The sequence below is a fragment of the Bos grunniens genome, chromosome 25, assembly GCF_055505025.1.
Source record: "Bos grunniens cultivar Pamir isolate PY7600 chromosome 25, Bosgru_T2T1.0, whole genome shotgun sequence".
Lineage (NCBI taxonomy): Eukaryota > Metazoa > Chordata > Mammalia > Artiodactyla > Bovidae > Bos > Bos grunniens.
In genome coordinates, this window is record NC_141189.1 from 38618426 (window position 1) to 38641660 (window position 23235).

At 47.7% G+C, this 23235-nt stretch overlaps 1 protein-coding gene and 2 long non-coding RNA genes across 3 annotated transcripts in view; 1 reads left to right on the plus strand and 2 right to left on the minus strand.

The window, feature by feature from the left end:
• Positions 1–23235, minus strand: part of RBFOX1 (RNA binding fox-1 homolog 1) — a 2446597-nt gene that overhangs the window by 2325651 nt on the left and 97711 nt on the right. The window lies entirely within an intron of this gene.
• The window catches only part of LOC147345470 (uncharacterized), an 81448-nt gene that overhangs the window by 34235 nt on the left and 23978 nt on the right, over positions 1–23235 (minus strand). The window lies entirely within an intron of this gene.
• Positions 10344–21095, plus strand: LOC147345471 (uncharacterized). Its single transcript, XR_015154381.1, has 2 exons — positions 10344–10673; positions 20225–21095. It is a non-coding gene; the product is annotated as an uncharacterized LOC147345471 (long non-coding RNA).

The following is a 23235-nucleotide window of genomic DNA, read 5'->3' on the forward strand; positions in this document are numbered from 1 at the left end:
ATCACTATGAACAAAGCTAGTGGAGGTGATGGAATTCCAGTTGAGCTATTTCAAATCCTGAAAGATGATGCTGTGAAAGTGCTGCACTCAATATGCCAGCAAATTTGGAAAACTCAGCAGTGGCCACAGGACTGGAAAAGGTCAGTTTTCATTCCAATCCCAAAGAAAGGCAATGCCAAAGAATGCTCAAACTACTGCACAATTGCACTCATCTCACACTGCTAGTAAAGTAATGCTCAAAATTCTCCAAGCCAGGCTTCAGCAATATGTGAACCATGAACCTCCTGATGTTCAAGCTGGTTTTAGAAAAGGCAAAGGAACCAGAGATCAAATCACCAACATCCGCTGGATCATAGAAAAAGCAAGAGAGTTCCAGAAAAGCATCTATTTCTGCTTTATTGACTATGCCAAAGCCTTTGACTGTTTGGATCACAATCAACTGTGGAAAATTCTGAAAGAGATGGGAATACCAGACCACCTGATCTGCCTCTTGAGAAATTTGTATACAGGTCAGGAAGCAACAGTTAGAACTGGACATGGAACAACAGACTGGTTCCAAATAGGAAAAGGAGTTCGTCAAGGCTGTATATTGTCACCCTGTTTATTTAACTTATATGCAGAGTACATCATGAGAAATGCTGGACTGGAAGAAACATAAGCTGAAATCAAGATTGCCGGGAGAAATATCAATAACCTCAGATATGCAGATGACACCACCCTTATAGCAGAAAGTGAAGAGGAACTAAAAAGCCTCTTGATGAAAGTGAAAGTGGAGAGTGGAAAAGTGGGCTTAAAGCTCAACATTCAGAAAATGAAGATCATGGCATCTGGTCCCATCACTTCATGGGAAATAGATGGGGAAACAGTGGAAACAGTGTCAGACTTTATTTTGGGGGGCTCCAAAATCACTGCAGATGGTGACTGCAGCCATGAAATTAAAAGACGCTTACTCCTTGGAAGGAAATTTATGACCAACCTAGAGAGCATATTCAAAAGCAGAAACATTACTTTGCCAACAAAGGTTCGTCTAGTCAAGGCTATGGTTTTTCCTGTGGTCATGTATGGATGTGAGAGTTGGACTGTGAAGAAGGCTGAGCGCCGAAGAATTGATGCTTTTGAACTGTGGTGGTGGAGAAGACTCTTGAGAGTCCCTTGGACTGCAAGGAGATCCAACCAGTCCATTCTGAAGGAGATCAGCCCTGGGATTTCTTTGGAAGGAATGATGCTAAAGCTGAAACTCCAGTACTTTGGCCACCTCATGTGGAGAGTTAACTCATTGGAAAAGACTCTGATGCTGGGAGGGATTGGGGGCAAGAGGAGAAGGTGACGACAGAGGATGAGATGGCTGGATGGCATCACTGACTCGATGGACGTGAGTCTGAGTGAACTTCGGGAGTTGGTGATGGACAGGGAGGCCTGGCCTGCTGCGATTCATGGGGTCGCAAAGAGTCGGACACAACTGAGCGACTGATCTGATCTGAAGATTTCGCTGCTGGGGGAGGGGGCAGGCTTCAAACCTCAGCAGTATATGTCTTGACCTCTTCATTCATCATGCAGTCCACAGACTAGAGACCTTGCTAGAGATGTAGAATCTAAGGCCCCACCCAGACCAACAGAGTCTGAATCTGCTTTTTGGGCGTATTTCCAAGTGATTCATGTGCATGTCAGAGTTTGAGAAGCAGTATGCTAAGGACAGTGCCTGGCTCCTTAGTAAACACTAAATAAATGTTCACCATTTGCTCTGTCATCACTGTTCATGGCCTACAGAGAAATCTGCTAAAGTCAGACTCTGAGTCACAACAGACATGGACGTGGCAAAAGATCTCACAGAGGAACCTTGTCAACACCAGGCACCCCCAAGGGCATCGGGTCTGCCCTGCCCTTTAGGAAGTCTCTCTCTATATGAATGAAGTCTGGCTGTCACAAGGGGGAAGAGCTGCAACCCTAGTCCAGCCCTTCTGATTCCTCAGCCATCATTCTTCCCTCCATGCCTCTCTCCTTGGCTTATCTATTTCACACTATGGTGTGAGTGACTCACAGCTGCCTGTCCCAGGGATACCTGCAAAACTCAAATCAAGAACCCAGAGCTCTGGCAGCAAACTTCAAGCACTGAGCTGTGCCCTTCTCACATTAGCTGCCTCAGGGGCCTTAGAGGGTGACATCAAAAGGCACACTCCATCTCTCTAGCTTTGTCTACTTTTTTTTTTCTTTTTTTTTTAAATTTTATTTTATTTTTAAACTTTACAATATTGTATTGGTTTTGCCAAATATTGAAATGAATCCACCACAGGTATACATGTGTTCCCCATCCTGAACCCTCCTCCCTCCTCCCTCCCCATACCATCCCTCTGGGTCGTCCCAGTGCACCAGCCCCAAGCATCCAGTATTGTACATAGAACCTGGACTGGCGACTCATTTCATACATGATAGCTTTGTCTACTTTTAAAATTATATAAACAATGCATCTGCATCCTCAGTATAAAATAGTCAAATTATACACAACTGTACTGTATATGCTGCTAAGTCACTTCAGTCGTGTCCGACTCTGTGTGACCCCATAGACAGCAGCCCATCAGGCTCCCCCATCCCTGGGATTCCCCAGGCAAGAACACTGGAGTGGGTTGCCATTTCCTTCTCCAATGCACAAAAGTGAAAAGTGGAAGTGAAGTCGCTCGGTAGTGTCCGACTCTTAGCAACCCCATGGACTGCAGCCTACCAGGCTCCTCCGTCCATGGGATTTTCCAGGCAAGAATACTGGAGTGGGGTGCCATCGCCTTCTCCAGTACTGTATATAGTACAAAGCAAAAGTCCTTTTCATCAGAGAAGCCATCAAGAGTGCAAAGTAGAGACTCTGGACCCAGACTGCTTGGATTTGAATTCCACCTCCACTCCTTAATAGCTGTGTGTCCTTGAACAACTTACTTAACCTTTCTGCGACTCAGTTTTCTCATCTGAGCCTCAAAGATTGGTTCAAGGATTAAATGTGACAATGCCTGCGAGATGCTTAGCTCAGAGTCTAGCACACATTATGTGTTAATGATCCCTGTTGCTCCCATGTCCCTCCTCAAAGGAAAGCCCTATTAAAGGCTTGGTGTAAAAATTTCCTACAAATGGGACTTCCCATATGGCTCAGCGGTAAAGAACCCACCTGCCAATGCAGGAGCCGCAGGAGACATGAGTTCTATCCCTGGGTCAAGAAGACCCCCTGGAGAAGGAAACAGCAACCCACTTCGATATTCTTGCCTGGAGAATTCTATGGACAGTGGAGCCCGGTGGGGTATAGTCCATGGGGTCGCAAAGAGTCGGACATGACTCAGCAATTAATTGAGCAGGCAAATACCCTAAAAATACAAGTGCACTTTCGGCATAAAGATGACCACACCGGACCTTGGTTTTGCAACTTGCTTTACAGCTGAACCAAACCATGGGAATATTTTAATACTAGTCACACAGACATATCCCTCGTTCTCCTTAACAGCAAGCATCCTTTGGGTGGATGCAGCAAAGTATACTGAACCATTCCACCTATTGGTGGGCATTTAGGCTCTTCCCATTTCTCCCTGCTGGAAGTGAACTGGATATGCAGAGGCAGCCGAGCTCTGAGCACGTCAGACTCGGGAAGCAGCACAGCCAGGAAGCAAAGCCAGGCGGAGGACGGGCTCATCAGCGTCTCTGCCAAGGACGGGAAGGATGACGACAATCTGTGGCACACTCAAAATAAGTCACTGTCCCCAGCCCTCCCCAAACTGAGAAATGCATCATTACTCTCCTGTCGGCTTCCTGTCACAGCTGGCGGCTGTGCCGCCCCTCACCCCCAAAACCTCCCACTAACAGGCCACGCCCAGCCCTCCAGGTTTCCATCAGCAAGGGCCCTGCTCCCTGAAACTTCTCCCTCCTACGGCGCCCCAAGTGCTCATCCTCCCCGGGACATACAAGATGCCCGAGTACAGAAGTTTCAAGGCTTGGTTAACACAGGACACTGAAACCTTACTCAGAACCCTAACTGCTAAAGCAGAGGCCTTGGCTGGACAGAGCTGGGTGCTCAGAGGAGCTAATGAAGAGCCTCATCTTCTGCCCAAGACCCCCATGTTCCTCTGGAACGCAACTGGTAAACCACTCATCTGGTCTGATCTGTTCTCCAGATTTGGTGGCTAGAGCTCATGGAGGGGAAGTAATTCAGCAAAGGCCACACAGAAAGTAAAGTAGCAGAGTCCTGGCCTTGATATCCTGACTCCTGACTCCCAGGCCACTGTGCTTTCTGCTACCCTCTGCAGCTACTCTAATGTTTGGGCTTGTTTAGACTAGGGTGTGAATGACTGCCTATCAGAGATGATTCTCTTTTCATGGACATTTTTCATGAGAGCCAGACTTCTCAACCCCACAGCCCAAGTATAACCTCCAGAATAAAACAGATCTTCCTGGATCAGGGGTTTCAGTGTGCAAAAGCTAAATATCAATTAGGGAAAAAATTATAAACATTGTTTTTATTTTTTTTTAATTGATAGAAATCAGAAATGAACATGCAATTTACTGAACTTCTATGATTAAACTAGAAAGTTCAAATAAATCTTGCATGACAGACGGTGAAATGGTTGGATGGCATCACCAATTCAATGAATATGAACTTGGGTAAACTCTGAGAGATGGTAAGGGATAGGGAGGCCTGGCGCGCTGCAGTCCATGGAGTCATAAGGAGTCAGACATGGCTTGACAACAGAACAACAACTGTAACCAGTGCCTTCAGGCCAATCCTCTGGCTCTAGCCCCTAATGATATGAAGTCACTCTCCTCTGTCACTGAGGTACTTTGGTGGAAAAAAATCTGAGAAACCCTGAGCTAAAGGAATGACTCTCTAATAGCAATATTATAGGCAGCAGAATAAAGGAGAGATTTTAAATGGGTGGAAGGTCATCCTAAGCCCCTGAAATCTCATGTATAACTTCCACTCTACCTAATACACAATTATAATAGCAGTAAACATTTATTGAGCACTTACTTCATGCCCACCACTAAGCAAAACACTTTACGAGGATGAGTCAGCACTAACATCATCTCCCATTTTACAGACGACAAAACCGAGGCTCTGCAAGCATACATCACCCAAATCCCAGTTCATCAGTGGTACAAACAGGATCCTTCCAGAAGGATGACCAGCCATCCCAGTTTAACCAGGACTGTCCCACTTTGAGCCCTAGAAGTACCACACCCTAGAAATCCCATGGACAGAGAAGCCTGGATGGGCTACAGCCCATGGTGTCTCAAAAGAGTCGGACACGACTTAGCAACTAAACAACAAAACTTGGAAATCCCAAATTCCCAATCTAACTGGGATAGCAGTTCACCCTAGTGGAGGGCTGGCTTGAGGCTGCTCAGAGAACAGAAATGTTTACTGTGAATGGTAAAGTTTTTCGCTAAGGGGTGCCTTTGGCAAAATTCCATGGGGTTTTTCCTGGGGAGTTAGGAGAGGTGCAAACTGCTGCTTCTGGGCTGGGTGGGATGAAAATAAAGATTGCAAGTGTGGATGCAGGCGCTGAAGAATGACCGTTCATCTGAGTGACACATTTCTGATGCATTGAGTGGGGTGACCAGCTAGCCTCGTTCTGCCAGGGACTTCCCAGGTTTAAGCTCCAAAAGTCCCTGTGACTCCCTCAGCTGAGGCAAGCCAATCACACACCCTACTTCCCTACTCACCATTATGGCAGAAAGTGAAGAAGAACTAAAGAGCTTCTTGATGAAAGTGAAAGAAGAGAGTGAAAAAGTTGGCTTAAAGCTCAACATTCAGAAAATTAAGGCCATGGCATCCAGTCCCATCATTTCATGGCAAATAGATGGAAAAACAGTGGAAACAGTGGCTGACTTTATTTTGGGTGGCCAAAATCACTGCAGATGGTGACTGCAGCCATGAAATTAAAAGACACTTACTCCTTGGAAGGAAAGCTATGACCAACCTAGCCAGCATATTAAAAAGCAGAGACATTACTTTGCCAACAAAGCTCTGTCTAGTCAAGGCTATGGTTTTTCCAGTGGTCATGTATGGATGTGAGAGTTGGACTGTGAAGAAAGCTGAGCGCCAAAGAATTGATGCTTTTGAACTGTGGTGTTGGAGAAGACTCTTGAGAGTCCCTTGGACTGCAAGGAGATCCAACCAGTCCATCCTAAAGGAGATCAGTCCTGGGTGTTCATTGGAAGGACTGATGTTGAAGCTGAAACTCCAATACTTTGGCCACTTGATGCGAAGAGCTGACTCATTGGAAAAGACCCTGATGCTGGGAAAGATTGAGGGCAGGAGGAGAAGGGGAGGACAGAGGATGAGATGGTTGGATGGCATCACGGACTCGATGGACATGGGTTTGGGTGAACTCCAGGAGTTGGTGATGGACAGGGAGGCCTGGCGTGCTGTGGTTCATGGGGTCACAAAGAGTCGGACACAACTGAGCGACTAAACTGAACTGAACTGCACTTCCCTATTAGAAGCTGTTGCTGAATATTCCAGAAAATGCATACAACTTCAGCAACTATGTGTTCCACATCTCTGTCTCACTTCAATTTATTTTCCTTAAAAATTTTTTTTTTTTTAGTTTTCTTCCCCACTTAAATTGGCAGGCAAAGTGACACTGTGAGCTGTTGTCTTTCTCTCACCGTGAAAGACTATAGAGAGAAAAAAAATCGTAAAGGTCACGGTGCTTTTAAATGAGTCTTCTTAAAAAAAAAATGAGAGAAAGCAAAGAAAATTGCCTGAATGGGTTCCTATCAGTGGAAAGTAAGAAAAGGTTCCAAGTGGAAAACTGTTCTCAAGAGAAAGCATGTTGACCCTGTTACTGTATTTTAAACTTGTGTTTAAAATGTTCCCTGAATGTTTCAAAAGTCTCTTTTTGCATATTTATTTTCCCTTCCCTGCTAAAAGTCAGCATTAGGAGCACTTAATGACTAACAGGGAGACAGGTTCCCATCTTCAGTCCCCCTCTGACACCGCTAAATCCTCCCCAGGGCGGCAAACCCCATCAGGAGAGAGGCGGCCCCACCATAAACAACCGCCCATCTGCATTAATCTCAGCGCTCCCCTCCCTGTCTTTCTCCCCCTCCTCCCCACTCCTTGCTTCTCCTTCTCCCTCCCTCTGAACAGCCCACACTGGCTTTCTTCCAGTTCCGGCTTCTCATCAAGCTCCCTCTGGCCTCCACAACTTTGCACTTTCTGCTCCCTCTGTTCACACGCTCCTCCCCTTGTGCACTGCCTGACTGGCTCCTTGTCCTCCTTCAGGTCTCAGCTGGTGGGCATCCATCACCTCTCTCAAAAGGACACCCCACCCTCTACTCCCCACCAGCTCTGCTTCCTCCAGGCACGCACTCTACTCCTTATAATTACTTCATGTTTGTTTGTTTAATTGAACTATATTAGTTTGGGGTACATAACCCGGAGATTCAATGTTTCTATAGATTGGTCAGTTGTTAAGTCATCTCCAATTCAATTGCAACCCCCTGGACTATAGCCCGTCAGGCTCCTCTGTCCATGGGATTTCCCAGGCTAGAATACAGGAGGGGGTTGCCATTTCCTCCTCCAGGGAAATCTTCCCAGCCCAGGGATGGAACCCATGTCTCCTGCATTGGCAGGTGGATTCTTTACCACTGAGCTACCATTTGTAGATTACAAACCATTTCAAATTATCATAAAATATTGGCACTATTCCCTGTGATATACAATATACTTGTAGTTTATTTATTTTACATGGTAGCTCTTATTTCATAGGTTTGATGTGTGCGTCTCCATCATCAGGCCTTCTAGTCCACGGTCCCACAAGAATGTGAGCTTGGTGAAGGCAGGCACTGTGTCATTGCTCACATTTGTACCCCCAGGGCCCGTCGCTGTGACTAGCAGACACAGCAGTGCTCCATGGGGATCTGCAATTGCATGATTGAGTGAATGACTCCCAGCCTCTTTCCCGACCTGCTCTGTGGATGGTGAGTGCAGGTAGCTGATCCCAGACAGGAGAAGGGAGGTGGGGAAGGGAAGGAGGCCAATACACGGAATGTCATCAAGAGGGCTATTGATGCAATTTTTCCAAGTAGTTATGTATGGATGTGAGAGCTGGACCATAAAGAAGGCTGAGCGCTAAAGAATTGATGCTTTCCAATTGTGATGCTGGAGAAGACTCTTGAGGGTCCCTTGGACAGCAGGGAAATCAAGCCAGTCAGTCCTAAAGGAAATCAGTCCTGAATATTCACTGGAAGGACTGATGCTGAAGCTGAAGCTCCAATACTTTGGCCACCTGATGTGAAGAGCTGACTCACTGGAAAAGACCGTGATGCTGGGAAAGACTGAGGGCAGGAGGAGAAAGGCACGACGGAGGATGAGATAGTTGGATGGAATCACCAACTCGATGGACATTAAGTTTGAGCAAACTCCGGAAGATAGTGAAGGACAAGGAAGCCTGGTGTGCTGCAATCCATGGGGTCACAAAGAGTCAGATACAACTGAACGACAAACAACAACCACCTATGTGGGCAGGCGGGGCTCAATCAGGGGAGTCGGGAAGAGAATGCAGAACAGAGTTACCTGCTCCCCTGCCAAGTCCAACACCACTGACTGAGAGCTGGAGCCCCACAACAGAAGATAAAGCCAAATAAATAATAAGCACATAAATAAATGGGCTTCCCAGGTGGCGCTAGTGATTTAAAAAAAAAAAAAACCATCTGCCAATGCAGGAGACATAAGAGACTCGGGTTCGACCCCTGAGTCAGGAAGATCCCCTGGAGGAGGGCATGGTCACCCACTCCAGTATTCTTGCCTGGAGAATCCCATGGACAGAGGAGCCTGGCGGGCTACAGTGCATGGCATCGGGAAGAGTCAGACAGGACTGAAGGGACTTAGTAACAGGTACGGTTTACAGCAGCGTGGTATGGGGTTGAGAGCACACTCTTGAGGTCTAGCCAGCGTCCACTCCTCACCAGTTCTGGGCTTGGACAAGTCACTGACTCTCTCAGAAAAGGTGGATAATGAAAGCCCCACCAAAAGGGCAGCTGTGGGCTTTGGACAAGCTCAACTCCAGTAGATTGAAGTGTCCATCATAGAGCAGAGGTGGGTGGACTACAGCAGGCAGACCAAATCCACCCGCCCGCTGCCTGGTTCTGTAAATAGGGTCTTGGAACAGCCTCGGCCCTCAGTTTACAGACAGCGGCTGCTTCCACATTACCACGACAGATCTGAGTCATGGGGACAGGGACTGGACAGCCCCGCAATGCGGAAGATATTTGCTATCTTGTCATTTACAGGAAAAGTTTACCAACGCCTGGCACACTGCCTGGCATGTGGCTACTGGTGTTTAATGAATATTGGATATCACAGTATTAGTATTATTTGTACTCCTATTAGAATTTGCCAGGCGCTGTGCTAAGCACTTCACACGTGTTATCTTATTTTCAGTCCTCATAAGGCTGAACATTGTGAACTCTTGTTACCCTCATTTTACAGACGAGGGCAGCGGCCAGGAGTCTCTGCCTCACACGATTCTCGCCCTTTTACAGTGCACCCCTTCCCCGGTCACTGCCACCGTCAGCAGCTCCAGGATCTCAGGCTGGGAGCCTGGAAATCCTTTTTCACTCGTCCTCTCACAAGTCCAGGAGATCCAGCTTCTGTGTGACCACATCCATTCCCTTCCTGCCATTTCCACTCCCTTCACCCACATTTCCCAAAGCGGGCACCCTGGTCCCCACAAAAGGGGTTCCACAGTCAATTAACTTTGGGAAAAACCCATGTCATATGCCCTTCCCCGAGAGTCACAATGAACTAATGTGGAATGAACATGGAAAAGGCTCTGAGAAGGCTCCTGCAGTGAGATCTGTTTGATTCTTTGTAACCCAGCATTTGGGACTCTCCTGGTGGTTTTGTGATAAAGAATCTGCCTTCCAATGCAGGAGATGCCAGTTCAATCCCTGGGTCAGGAAGATCCCCTGGAGAAGCGAATGGCAACCCACTCCAGTATTCTTGCCTGGAGAATCCCATGGACAGAGGAGCCAGTCCGTGGGATCACAGTCCGTGGGCTACAGTCCGTGGGACCACAGAAGAGTTAGACATGACAGAGTGGCTAAACAACAACAACAACCCAGCATTTAGAAAACACACGTGCTACACAATCCTATTTTTCCCAACTTGAAATCTGTTTCCACGCCAGGACACAGACTGGGAGCTGCTGCTAACGTCTCTCACAATGTCAGCCCCTCTGGAATTCCTGACCAGGCTTCTCTTCCCTGTCATCCATTCCAGGAATTCACAAACTTCTTCTGTGAAGAAGTAAATATTAGGGAGTATTTTCAGTTTTGTGGGCCAAGAGGCAAAGCTGAGGAATAGCACATCAGTGCTTATGTAACAAGACAGAAAACACATTTCCGTGTACTTTTTACTGGCAGGGTTCAGAACTTCATTGATGAGCACTGAAATTTGAACCTTGTATGATTTTCACATGTCACAAAATATCATTCTTCTTATTTTCTTTCCATCAACTTTTTAAAAGTGTGAAAGCTGATCACACGCAACAAGGCAGTGGGTGGAACTGGGAGCAGCCTGTAGTTTGGCCAGCCGTGACCTCCCACACAGCACCAAGAAGTCACATCTCCTGGAGTCCAGTTCCTAGAGCATCTGTGCTGAAGGACTGTTCAGAGACTCTGCTTGCCCTTCCAGAGTAAGTACCAGCCTACCCCAGGCATTCAAAGCCTCTTAGCCTGACCCCCACCAATCTGTTCAATTTGATATCCCACCTCCCCCTCCTCACCCCCGCTGTGTTTGATCCAGTTAATCTCGCTCACTGTTCCTCATGTCCCATCCTTCCTGCTCCTATGTCTTCGCTCACACAGCTCCCTCCTCCTACAATTCCTCCTCACAGTCTCTGCACATTCAAACTCTTATCCTTCAAGGACTGATTCACAGGCCACCTCCTCCAGAAAGCCTTCCCTGATCTTCACAAGTGGAGCTGACATTTCTTTTTTCTCAACCTCGAGGCCTTTTTATCTGCATATCACACAGGGCTCCGGTCACTATCTAGCTAAAACAGTGAGTACATGTCTCCCTGACGCAGTAATCTGTGCACAACACAGCACCTTGAAGCTGCAAAAATGGGTGCCCGTGAGTAATTTCAAAGCTGGGGGTTTCAGGGGTGATGATTCTGCCAAGAAAAACTCTTCTCAGCCTCCTCCCCACTCCAGCCCTTCCCCTAGTTGCCCCATGAAGGCCCCTACATAAATGGGGAGGGCTGGTATAAGGACAGGAAAGATGTTTCTTTAAACTCCAAAACACTTTGAAAGTTGAAGTGGAAAACGTAGAGCAGAGGTTGGCCCGCGTCTAGGAGCTTATTCCACTGGTGGCTCATCTCCCCAGCTGTGGGAGTGTGAGGAAGCCAGAATCACAGTGATACACAAGACTGAAACAGTGAGCATGCCTAAACTCCAGAGCGATTCTAAAATGTTATCTTGCGGGTCAGCACGGCCCAGCCTGAAGAATGTTCTCATCTGCTAATCTCTCCTCCCTGTGTAAGATAAAGTGGTTGAGCTAATGAGACATGACCTGGGTCTTAGGGGAGAGCTACCAGATGGGCGTGCAATGGCCTTCGAGAACTCAACTCCACGACTCTGTACAAAACCCTTCCTGTTTTGACTGACAAGAGAATAGGAGCTGAAGCTCCACTACTTCAGCCACCTGATGCGAAGAGCCGGCTCATGGGAAAAGACCCTGATGCTGGGAAAGATTAAAGGCAAAAGAAGAAGACAGTAGCAGAGGATGAGACGATTAGATAGCATCACCAATTCAATGGACATCAATTTGGGCAGACTCTGGGAGATGGTGAGGGGCAGTAAGCCTGGTGTGCTACAGTCCATAGGGTCACAAGGAGTCAGACCCAACTTAGGGACCGAACAACAACAGGAGGGTCACGCCACAGCAGGCAGATCTGAGCCCAGCTCCCCGCTCTGCCTGGAGCATCACATCCAGCTCCACTGCACAGAGAAGCACAGGCCGGCCTGTGGACCACAGAGGGAGCAGCCAGAGTGTCGGCGGCTGGGTCCTTTCCAGCTTCTCTCTTTCATCCACACACCCAATTTGTAGGTCTCACTTCCCACCACCACTACCTTTTTCAGTGACTTGTATTAAGAGGGCTTTACTTGGTTGACTCCTGTGGGTGGATGCAGGGAAAACTGAGATAAAGTTCTGCAGTTTATTACAGTAGCCCACAAACCCTTCTGATCCAGCGTATCGTCTCCAGCCAGTCTCAGCTGCCACCAGTGCAGCCTAACCCACGTTAAAGCTGCTTTCAAACGTCTTCATAGATGCCCTGAAAGGAGACAGCTGAGGTCAGCACCCAGGCCCACCCCGTCTGGCTTTCACAAAGCCATATCCTGACAGATGTGGTCACTTCCGAGGGCAGCACTGCTGGCCATTTAATCCATGAAAACCCTGAGTGGAAAGACTGGGGTGGGAGGGAGCTATAACAGGAAGGGGAAGCTGGATGGGGGCCGATTAGCCACCTTCGCCCTCAGGCAGCGCCCTCTCCCAGTTAATGGCACCCACAGCTCACAGCATCTGGCGCCAAGGATGCACTCCGATATTTGAATAACTGAAGAGAAAGAAAGGAGACAAAATCCTTGACAGTGCCGGAGACCTTGTGCTCGGGGACTGGGTCTGTCTCAGGGGTGGTTCTCCAACGCTGGGCTGTGCTGAATGGGGAGCACACAGCGGGTCCATCTCTGGGTTCTATAGAAGTGATGCTCTGAACTTCACCCAAGGAGCACCCAGGAACTCCATGAGGAGGTGAAACGCCAACAAGAGCAGGTCTTTTCATCTCATTCCTTCCCTGCGGTATCTCTAGTGAGTAGAAGAGTATCCAGCCCAAAGCAGGTGTTCGGTGAGCTGAATGGGTGCACAGAAGGACACCCCGAGGAGGTTCAGAGCCACACTGCCCACCACTATGATCCCACCGCATTGCTCTTGCTTACATGATCCATCTTTTATATCCCATTATTCTAAATGACCATTTCTATGAGCAGAACCTTCCTACCTAACTAGAAGAGAGGGTAGGATATAAGGGAAGGAAAAGGATGAGAGGCAGCCAAACCCAGTGTTCTGACTGAGACCCATCTTCCAAGCAGGTATGCTCTGAAAATACCTGTAATTCTCTTAAAGGTTGGTCCAGCTTCCTAGGAGAGTGGTTCCCCTGGAGGTCAGGGAGGATGGATTCTCAGCATTGGGACTTTGTAAGTGTATGAACATTTAGGCACACTGCTGAACAATTCTACACCTCAGTCTCCTCCCTAAACCGGAGGATCACAGCACATACCACTGAGGGTGTCCAGGCCTTCAGTGAAGCCACGCACGTAGGCACTTCAGCATGCTGCCTGACACAGAGCAGCTTCTCTGTAAATGCAAGTGACCCGTGGAAACACGTCCACCTATCAGTTGCTTGTCCCTGGTTATTTCAAGCATCCTCATTGACCTTACAAAGAGAAAGAGGCTGGAGAATAGATAGAAACTAGCTGTTCATTTAAAACTTTAGCCCTTGTGTTCTTTGCTTCTTCAATGCTCTTGAGAGTATACAAGGAAGGACTTTTCCTGGTGGTCCAGTGGCTAAGAATCTGCCTTGCAATGCAGAGGACGTGGGTTCAATCCTTTGTCAGGGAACTAAGATCCCACATGCCTTGGAACAATCAAACCTGTGTGCTGCAACTAAAGGGCCCAAGGACCACAACTGAGAGCCCATCAGTCCCTCAGTCGTCTCCGACTCTTTGTGACCCCATGGACTGCAGCACGCCAGGCTTCCCTGTCCTTCACTATCTCCTGGAGTTTGCTCAAACTCATGTCCATTGAGTCGGTGATGCCATCCAACCATCTCACCCAACCTTCTCCTCCTGTCCTCAGTCTTTCCCAGCATCAGGGTCTTTTCCAATGAGTCAGTTCTTCACATCAGGTGGCCAAAGTATTGGAGTTTCAGCTTCAGCATCAGTCCTTCCAATGAATATTCAGAGTTGATTTCCTTTAGGGTGACTGGTTTGATTTACTCATAGTCCAAGGGACTTTCAAGAGCTTTCTCTGGCACCACAGTTAGAAAGCATCAGTTCTTTGGCACTCAGCCTTCTTTATGGTCCAACTCTCACATCCATACATGACTACTGGAAAAATCATAACTTTGACTAGATGGGCCTTTGTTGGCAAAATGATGTCTCTGCTTTTTATATACTGCAACTAAGACCCTATGCAGCTAAATAAATAAATATTTTCAGAAACATCAGTAAAACAAAAAAGAACATATGAGGAATGTGGGCTAAAGTTACAGCCGTAAGATTGAGGGTAGAGGCCAGGGAACCCCTCCCAGCTCGTATTACTAAAAATGGGACTGTCACTGCCATGGGATGGCCTTCCTTGATGATAGACAACACACTTGGAGGTCTAGGGAGGGAGAAAGACCCCAGAAGACTCTGAATTCAACTCAAAGGGAAGAAATCGACACTAAGACCCCCTGGTTGGAGAGGTCCCATGGAACCATGGCAACAAGAGACAACTTCTTCCTGCCCCCTGTGACAGCCAGATTTCTTTAAAGGAAGAGATTTGGGCTTTGATTTCTTAAACAGAATTCAGAAATGTGCACAATGGTGAGAGTTCAAAAAAAAAAACATGTACTGCAGCTTGTTAAATCATTGGAAATATAAGCTAAGCAAGAGTTGCTGAATTAGATTATCCAATATGAAGGAAGCATACTTTCATCTAAAGTTCCTCTAAATAGATGTTCTTTTCCCTTGCTGTAAAGGTAAGCTATTTCCCTTATTACTCTTTACTCCAGAAAAACAAGGAAGAGAGGAGGGTACACACACCCACACGGATCAGCTGCCTCCGTGTTACAAAAGCAATTCTTATCAGCATTAAAGTTGCAACAGCCACGCAGAAGACACTGGGAGGTTTTCCTTGTACAAGAACAAAACTGAGAGATGAAAATGCCGTCGCAAGCATAAAGAAAGTTATTATGAAACCTGCTCAAGCCTCATGTTTCTCTAGTGATTCAAGATAATCGCATTAGTGGCTTCAAACATTATACAGTGACATCATTCCACAAGATAGCTCCCAGAGGTTGGATATCAGAGCAGGGAATTACCATCTGTCACATGTCTGTGACACACCTGACGGTCTGACCTGATTTGTTACCACCAGGAGCTCGTGTGGGTCTCTCCAACTGTGGTCACCTTTCTTGCTTAACGATCCTGTCTGACTATGAAGGACCCCCGTGGAACCCATAACCTCTCATTGGAATAAGGGATGGGGAACTCCTTACGACCCAAGGTCAAGTGAGCGAGGTGTTGACCTTCTCATTGCCCAGGGTCTGTCATTCACAGAGCAAGTGGGAAAACCTCCCCGCATCTCACAGACTGGTTTGAGCCTCACTAGACTGCAGGTGAAGTATTGCTATTCAGGAAACAGGCCCAGGTTGGCTAACCTGTTGTGCTTCTTTCTGGATATGGGATGCTGCTCACTTGGGTGGTTGTGAGAATTACATGAAATAATGTACGTAAAGTATTTAACACAATGCTTGGCATAGAGCAAGTATTTAATAAACATTAGCTAGGAGGGTTATTAAAATTTGAAATAACGCAGGAGCACCCATGAGGGAGGGTTTGCAGGAATCTAATACTCCCATGACTGTCTCAGTGTCACTCTGGGCTCCTCCTTCTCTGCTGTCCATGGAGCAGATATATGTGGGGCCCATACTGCTCAGGCCAACTCAGCTATCACAGCAGCTTCAGCAGACAGTTCCCACCCACACTCACTGGCTCCCTTCTCCAGCCCGGGTGCATGGTCAGCCTGTGTTCTGGGCAGCCTGGGAGTTGCAGAGTGACACCCCCTGGAGTGCCCTCAACCAGTGAGAAATGGGAACAGCTGGACCTCAGATGGGAAAGCTCTTAGGGGTGTCCTGGGCCATCCCCCCAAGGTCCCCCAGGGGGCAGAGCACAGGCTGCCCTCAGAGGGAAGCTGCTCACTGGCCTTGTTCATTCCCCCTCCTCCCCACTCTCTCATCATGCTGTTGCTGTTCAGTTGCTAAGTTGTGTCAGATTCTGCAACCCCAGGGACCGCAGCACTCCAGGCTCCCCTGTCCTCCACTAGCTCCCAGAGTTTGCTCAAATTTGTGCATTATTCTGTACAGCATCAGATTTCACTTTCACCACCAAACACATCCACAACTGAGCATCACTTCTGCTTTGGCCCAGCCACTTCATTCTTTCTGGACATGGGATCACCCCAAATAAAACCCTGCATCCAAATCCTTGTCTCAGAATCTGCTTTTTGAGGAACCCAAACCAAGACAAGCCAAAAGAGGCTCCCTCCTCCTCGGCATCTCCGAGCTTCTATGCAACCCCGTCCATCAACAAGGCATAACAGAGGGACCTCCTTGGGCAGTGGCGTTTGACAGACTGGGTTCAGATCCCAACTCTCCCACTTACTAGTGGTGCAAGCAAACTAAACCCCTTCTCTGGACCTCCATCTCCCCATCAGAAAAGCAATACCAGGACTTCCTTAAGAATCTGCCTTGCAATGCAGGGGAGGTGGGTTCAATCCCTCATCAGGGAACTAAGATCCCACATTGCCTCAGAGCAACTAAGCCCTCGAGCTGCAACTAGAGACTGTGCACCGAAATGAAAGATCCCTCACGACACAACAAAGATCCCATGAGCCGCAAGTAGGACTCAATGCAGCCACATCAGTAAATAAATACTTTTTAAAGAAAAAAAAAAAAGGAAAGCAATACCTACCTCATAGGGCTTTTAGGGAGGATTCTGGCACAGAGTGGGTTCCATCTCTGTCACTTTTTATTACCTGGTTGGAGAATCCTAAAAAGAAGTACCCAAGGTTTCCAAAGATGCTGGGAAACCTTGAGAGCTTGGCACAAAGGAATAAGTGCCAATGAGTGACATTTCAAGGATTCACTGGGGAGACATTTTTAGACAGAGAACAAGGTGACTATCATCATAGGGAGAGAAGCCTTCTCTAGGAACATAAAAGGCTGGTCCCACTGCCAGACCCTTAGCACCAGGGGCCAGAGAAGCTGGTTCCTTGGCCGAGACCACACTTGCCGTTGGCAGCCAGTAATTGGAGCTGGAATGTTCCTTAGGTTTTGCCAAGTCGATCGGCAATTGATTTATTTTTCTAGGAAATGAGTGACAGCTGCAGAATAACTTGTAAGTCTTCAGGAGGGAAGGAAAAAAGCACAACGCAGCGGCTCTGTGTCCTCCCTGCTCACCCTAGGGGACCACTGGTAACTTCAGGTCTCAAATCGGCACACATCCAAGTTAAAACTTAGCACTTGGTTGGAACTTCTGGAAGGAGCTGTCCTTAAATAAATGTGAAGGAGGCTTAAAAATTAATAGAGGTATGGGCAACCTGAGCACTGACATTTTTCAAAACGCCCTCCAACGCTTTCCTAATTAAGGGGATCTGGCCGCCGGCTTCTGTGTCTGGTAATCTGAGTCGGGGAATTCCTGAGAGAGGGAAGGAAGAACTACCAGCTCTAGGTTGGGTTTTTGTTTTTTTGTTTTTTTGTTTTTCTCCTTCTCTTGGAAAAACCAACAGTGCAACTGTGAATTCACTTGTGGACTCTCTGGATGAAGGCTCTGACTAGGATGACAAAGGAGACCATTTGGGAGCTATGATTCCAGGGGAGAGCTCCATGCATATGCATGGCCCAGCTGAGCAAATATCTTGGCAGAAAAGTGAGTAGACAGAATCATTCAAGCAACCGAGAAATGGAAGTTTCCTGGGAGCCTGTGACTGCCCAAGGGAGGTGCCCCTGCCTCTTCTGATCCTGGTGAAATAGCAATCAGACAGACAGGGTCTCTGCCCCAAGGACATGCACATGTAGGGGGACAGACAGGCAGACAATCAGCAAGTAATCTCCTCCTGTGTACAGAAGAGCCACAGTCCCAAAGCATAAGGTGTTACCTAGTCTTGGGGGTTGCAAAGTCAGATCAGCTGAGACCCGAAGGGTGAGTTCTGCAGGGATGGAGAAGAAAGGAAGACTGTTCCAGACAGAGCAAAGAGTCTGCTTGGAAGCACTGAATTCCATAACCAGTCCATTCTGAAGGAGATCAGCCCTGGGATTTCTTTGGAAGGAATGATGCTAAAGCTGAAACTCCAGTACTTTGGCCACCTCATGCGAAGAGTTGAGTTGCATTGGAAAAGACTCTGATGCTGGGAGGGATTGGGGGCAGGAGGAGAAGGGGACGACAGAGGATGAGATGGCTGGATGGCATCACTGACTCGATGGACGTGAGTCTGAGTGAACTCCGGGAGTTGGTGAGGGACAGGGAGGCCTGGCGTGCTGCGATTCATGGGGTCGCAAAGAGTCAGACACGACTGAGCGACTGATCTGATCTGATCTGGAGGATCTGAAAGAATGCTCTCATAACTGAACCTGGAGAGGGAGGGTAGAGTTAAACAAGATAACTCCTGCACTGTGCCTGGCACGTTGTAAGCTCTCAATGTTAATTGAGATACTGACTGTGGTGGCATCTTTACTGGCTCTGCTCAGGGGTGCTGTCTGGACACCCTCCATTTGTTGTTAAAACTGCTCTCAGAACATTGAGATGATTCCTGTGGTCACTCATGAGCTCTGAGTTGGACAGAGGCCATCCTGCAGCCCCAGAAGTACCTTCTCTATGCCTCAGTGGCCTCCCTAGCTCTGCAGGTAACTGGGATAGCCCTTCTTTTTTTTAATGAGATTCAGTGTTATTCAGGGTCTTACTGAGGACTACAGCTGGGGAGACAGCCTCTCAGTAGCTCTGAGGAAATTGCTCCAAAAAAGTAGGGGAGGAGTATATTTGATTTTTTAACACTTTATTTTATATTGAAGTATAGAGAAGAATCTTGACAGTCCTTTGGACTGCAAGGAGATCAAACCAGTCCATCCTAAAGGAAATCAACCCAGAATATTCATTGGAAAGGACTGATGCTGAAGGTGAAACTCTAATACTTTGGCCACCTGATGCAAAGAGCCAACTCACTGGAAAAGACCCTGATGCTGGCAAAGATTAAGGACAAAAGGAGAAGGGGGTGACAGAGGATGAGATGGTAGGATGGCGTCATCAACTCAATGGACATGAGTCTGAGCACACTCCAGGAGATGGGGAAGGACAGGGAAGCCTGGCGTGCTGCACTCCATGGGGTCACAAAGAGTTGGACACGACCTAGTGACTGAACGACAGAAAGCCAATGAACAATGTTGTGATAGTTTCAGGAGGACAGCAAAGGGGCTCAGCCATACATAAACTTGTATCCATTGCCACTAAACTCCCCTTCCAGGACGGCCCTTCTTGATCAGGTTCAGCAATAGTCATCCATCATCCCAGGCCCAGGGCTGGATTCACAGGTTGTGCAACCTGAGTGGTCACACGTGCTCCACTGCTGCCTTCTAGAAATTCTTCACTTTTAAACAGGAGGCCTCACATTTTTACTCTGCACAAAGGAACCAGGCCATTTCCTTCTAGCATACCTCTGGGGCTGTTTTATAACCTGGCCCTCTGGGCAGCTACCCAGTTGGCCCACTCTTTAACCTATTTCTGGGGCCAAGAACTGCTGGGATCCCTGGGCAGCAACTGTGCTCATGTTTACAGCTCTTCTTTTCACCATGTTGGGAAATCTGGCAGCATCAGAAGCCAGAAGCTCATCACCAATAAAAGTAAAAACACCGGACCTGTAGTGTGTGTGTGTGTGTGTGTGTGTGTGTGTGTGTGCACGCACGTGCGTCCGTGTTCTACTCAGTCGTGTCTAACTCTCTGCAACCCCACGGACTGTAGCCCAACCAGGCTCCTCTCTCCATGGGATTTCCCAGGCAAAAATACCAGAGTGGGTTGCCATTTCCTCCTCCAAGGGATCTTCCCAACTCAGGGATCAAATCCATGTCTCTGTGTCTCCTGCATTGCCTGGCAGATTCTTACCAGTATCACCTGAGAAGCCCATGGACCTGCATAGACTTGGGTTCAAATCCCAGCTCTGCCTTTGACTCACTGAGTGACCTGCGTAAGGCACTTAACCTCTTCTCAAGCCTCCACTTCCTCTAAACCTCTAATGCTGACGTCTTTTCAGACGTCAGAATCCCAGGACTGTCACGGAGGTTAAGTGAGACCAGGACGCAGTGTGTCGCACACATAGATAGTGCTCTGTGTTCACCACCAGCCTGTCTTGAGTTGCCATTGTCTCTCCCCACAGGGTGCGTGGTCCTGGCATGAACATCCGTCGGGATACACATCTCCTCATCCCAGAAGCCAAAAGCGGGCTCTGGACACCTCAACCACTAAATCTTCCTCATGAGGTGCTTGTACCGCTGGGGAAGAGGCTATAAACTATGCCGATCATACTCCTGTCTAAGTGAGCTAGAGTGATAAAGATGGAAGACCTGGGAGCGCGCTTTCATTGATTATACCATCCACCGATCCCAGACAAGACCGCTGGGCCACGTCAACCACGGAGACCTTCTGGATAGACCTTCTGGAGCTGTCTCCAGCCTTCCCTTCGGCCCTGGGAGCTCCCCTGCATCCTTCCAATAAGCCCCCTTCTTTCTTACATTAGTCACAGTGGCTACTGTTGCTGGCAACCAAACGCTGTAACTCAGGCACCACTCACTCTTGGGGGAGTGAGGGCAGACATCCAGATTTTCAACTCGCTCAGAGCATCAGGCACAGCCCAAGGCAGCGCAAAGCTGATCACTGGAGTAAAGGAGGATGCGTTCACTCCCAGTACCTGTGCAGGTGGGAGGCGTGTGTGTACCTAGCCCAAGGGAAGGCTCTGGCAAGCCAGCCAGCCCAGGACCCTTCCTCCCATAGGAAAACACTTAGCGGGTTGAGTCTTGAGCCGTAGAACACAGCAAACAGGCAGAGCTGCTTGGCGCTGACGTGCTCCCCGAGCACAGGGCCCTGGACTCTGCAGCAGTGACCTCAGGAGGGAGGGGATATATATATATATATATATATATATATATATCTATGACTGATTCATGCTGCAGTGCAGCAGAAAGCAGCACAACATTGTAAAGCAAGTTTCCACTCGTTAAAAAATAAATAAAATTAATTTTAAAAACCAAGATCTCTATTATAGGTTAAATTGTGCCTCACCCTCACACATACACAAATTCCCATGTTGAGGTCCTAACCTCTCTCATTACTTCAGACGGTGACTTATTTGAAATCAGTGGTCGTTGTAGACATAATTAGTTTAGATGGGGTCATACTGGAGTAGGGTGGGCCCTACTCCAATATAACTGGTGTCCTTCGGAAAAGGGGAACTTGGAGACAGACATGAACACAGGGAGAATGGGATATAAAGATGAAGGCACAGATTGGGGAGATGCATTTTCAAGCTAAGGAACACCAGAGACTGCCAGCAAACCAGCAGAAGCTAGGAGAAAGGCATGGCACAGACTCTTTCTTCCTCACAGCTCTAAGGAGGAATTAGTCCTGCTGACACCTTGATCTTGGAACTCCAGCCTTGAGAACTATGAGATAATAAATTTATGTTGTTTAAGGCCCAGAGTTTGTCTGGCAACCTTAGGAAACTAATAAAGTCTCCTGGCAACTCTTCATGTATCCCAAAATCATTATTATTATTGTTACTCATTGTCATTTTTATATGATTTATATCCCATCTCATTCCATTAAGGATTTCAACACCATTTAAAGAACAGATGAAAAATACACATATATAAATAAGAAAAAGTACCAGGAAAAATAAAAAATGAAACAAATCAAGAATAGAGGGTAAAATGAGACCCACGAAGTCCTACCCAAGTACTAATTAAACCGCAAATTGGACTATAAGCTTCCTATCAGGCAAAGGCAAAACAGAAATATGATCAAGCAAGCAAATCTTTCTGAGTGCCGAACAATGTAAAGATAAAAGGATGCTGAGAAATCCAGTGGGTCATGTTCTCAACAACACCCCTATAACAAATGGCATAACAATTTTATGAAGCAAAAGATTTATCCAGAAAGTCCCTGCTGGACTCAGGGTTTTCCCGTGGGATTCCTGCATCCTATGTGATGCTCTTTCTTGTATTCATTCAACAAACTCCCTTACTTATCGCCTGTGTGCCAAGTGCAGGGCACACAGCGATGAACGAGATACAACATGGCTGCAAGAGGCCCATGACCCGGGCTCTGGAATCTAGTGGGAGTGGGGTCAGACACACAGACAATGATCACGCTCTGAGACAATAGCTGTGGGTCCACAACCCCAGTACAGAGGTTCTGCCTGGTACACTATGGTTGGGAATCTTGGTTTCAAAGAACAGAAATTCCCTGTGATAACTCACAGAAAAGTTGCTGAATCAGAATCTGCATGTTTACAAGATCTTAGGGGGTTCCCATGAATGAACATTGAAGTTTGAGATGTGCTGCTGTGGGACTTCAGAATTCTCTTTCTCTCTCTTTCTCATGCGCACGTGCGCGCACGCACACACACACACACACACACACCCCTTCCAATCTCTACTGGCCACAAACCAAGCCACAGAGCCCTGAATGACCCTCTAACTATGCCAGCCAATGCCACCATATGGCTGCCCAGCTCACGCTGACAAGTGGCTCAAGTGACAAGAGTCTGAGAAGCTCTCCTTAGGTGGGGCTGGACTCTCCACTCCTTCCAACCTTCCCTGGTACCTTCCAAATCAATGAGATTCCCTGAGGTTTGTCCTGTGGGCAGGGCTGCACTCAAAAGACAGCGTGCTCCAGAAAGGCAGAAGTGTCCTACCCAACGGGGACATGCAGATAAAGGGCTGGCACACACACTTTGTACAGAGGATGAGGCCTGGAAAGCAGCTCAAGATTAAAAAGAAAAATATTAACTGTGCAAATGCATTGATCCCTTCTCCGCCAGGCCCCACACAACATGTACTGCCTCACTCCATCACCACGGTGTCCCTGTTGGGGGAGGTGCCACTGTAACTCTATCCCCACAGGAGAAAACTGGGATTGAGCAAGGTGAGACAACTTGCCTACGGTCACACAGCCCACAAGGCGTGCAGGCAGAGCTGTAAATCAAGTTTATCACTTTTCATGGTTGGACCAGGTTACAAAGAGAGGGAGACTGAGAAACGGTGGAGAGAGAAAAGGTGGTAGGTCCAGAGTCAGTCCTAAGGTCTGACGAGAAACAAGGAGACTCATCCTTCAGTGCTCAGTGAAGTGAAAGTCGTTCAGTCGCATCCGACTCTTTGCAACCCCATGGAC